Below are 1,645 nucleotides of genomic sequence, written 5' to 3' on the forward strand. Positions count from 1 at the left end.
ATGTATGTACATGCCACCTGACTGTGAAGGGTTAATTGTCTTTACCATAGCGGCTCCACAGTATTTAGCTACAATGAGTCTATCTGCAGCGACTTATCTCACTTGTTTCCCCTTTTTCTTAACTTTGTAAATATTTTATTTGACTTGTTAATGCTATTCGTAACACTCTCTCTCTCTCTCTCTCTCTCTCTCTCTCTCTCTCTCTCTCTCTCTCTCTTTTTCTCTCTCTTTCTCTCGTCTTTTCCTCTCTCTTCTCTCTCTTTCTCTCTCTTCTCTCCTCTCTCTTTCTCTCTCTCTCTCGATCTCTCTCCTTCTCGCTCTCTATCTCGTCTCTCTCTCTCTCTCTCTCTCTCTCTTTCTCTATCTCTCTCTCTCTCTCTCTCTCTCTCTCTCTCTTATGACTAAGTACTTGTGGTATCATTTATTGATAAATTAAAATTACATGGTGCATGCCATCCCCTGTGGTAATGGATTAAGGAAGAGGAAATCTATTTAGTGGTACTGTATTGTAAAATTAAGAATATGTTCAGTGAATAAAATTAATTCAAGACTTGATTAATAATTTTCAGATATAATGATATAGCTTTTGTACTCTATCATAACCAGATAATTTTGCAGGGCATGTATTGATACATCGGAACGGGGAGAACTGGAATCTGGAATTCATCTAGGGGAATATAGAATTACTCACCAGTGGGCATCGCTTACATCAGCTGACCAGTACAATATCTCTGTAAATGTGCACAATGATGGAAATATTCTTGAAATTGTTGGAATGTGTTGTAAGTATATGAATTTGATGTTTGTAAATGAACAACTTTGCAAATATAAATGTTATACTTTTTAAGATGATAATGTTATACTTTTCTAAATGGTAATGTTATATTTCATAATTCATTGGATCCAAGTGACACAGACATTGCCATGAAATATTTGGTGGGGGGATAGGCAGTTTCATCAAGAATTTAGCTACAAGTGATGGGAACATATTGTCATGGGAAATTGTTGCCAAGTTTAAGGTGAAAGGGATATCTCATCCTGAGTATCATCTTAGAAACAAAAAATTAGCTACAAGAGATGGAAACATATTGTCATGGGAAATTGTTGCCAAGTTTAAGGCAATAGGGATGTCTCATCATTAGTATACAAAGCACTTGGAGTGAGCCTGACTCAACAGGCCTTCTAGAAGGGGCTGGGTTTGTGAGCATCTGCAGGTTTTTCACTGGTTCATGAGGGTGACCTTTACCATCTGTAAACCATGTCAAGGAGAGGGCTGTCTCCAGGAAGGACACTATATCTGCCTGCAGAAGCTATTCCTGCCCACTTTTACTACTGTAGGGTGTATTATAGAAAACTTAATAATGTGAAAATAAATGAAATAACAGGTACCACTATGTAACTTATTGCTGCTGTTAGTACACAAAGTGTAAATTATCTTGAGAGATAATATGGAATCTGTTCACCAAAAAACAGCCTATTATTACCTTGATACAGCATAAAAAACAATAGATATAGACTGGAAAGGGGCAAAACGGGGAAAACACGTCTGTAGAAAAGAGAGCTAATAACATAGTAAAGAGATGGCAAGGAGTCTAGCTTTCATGCATGAGTGTTCATGTGGGCCAGACCTACAAGCCACACACTC

General features: G+C 37.5%; 1 protein-coding gene across 1 annotated transcript in view; it reads left to right on the forward strand.

Annotated features, from left to right (window-relative positions):
* The first annotated feature begins 619 nt into the window (after positions 1-619).
* The window catches only part of LOC119577499 (tripeptidyl-peptidase 2-like), a 20,906-nt gene continuing 19,880 nt past the window's right edge, over positions 620-1,645 (forward strand). Inside the window, exon 1 of the mRNA XM_037925095.1 lies at positions 620-782. The gene's annotated coding sequence lies outside the window, so the exon portion shown is untranslated. The remainder of the gene's footprint in view (positions 783-1,645) is intronic.

This window comes from Penaeus monodon, chromosome 10 (assembly GCF_015228065.2).
Source record: "Penaeus monodon isolate SGIC_2016 chromosome 10, NSTDA_Pmon_1, whole genome shotgun sequence".
NCBI classification, from domain to species: Eukaryota; Metazoa; Arthropoda; class Malacostraca; order Decapoda; family Penaeidae; genus Penaeus; species Penaeus monodon.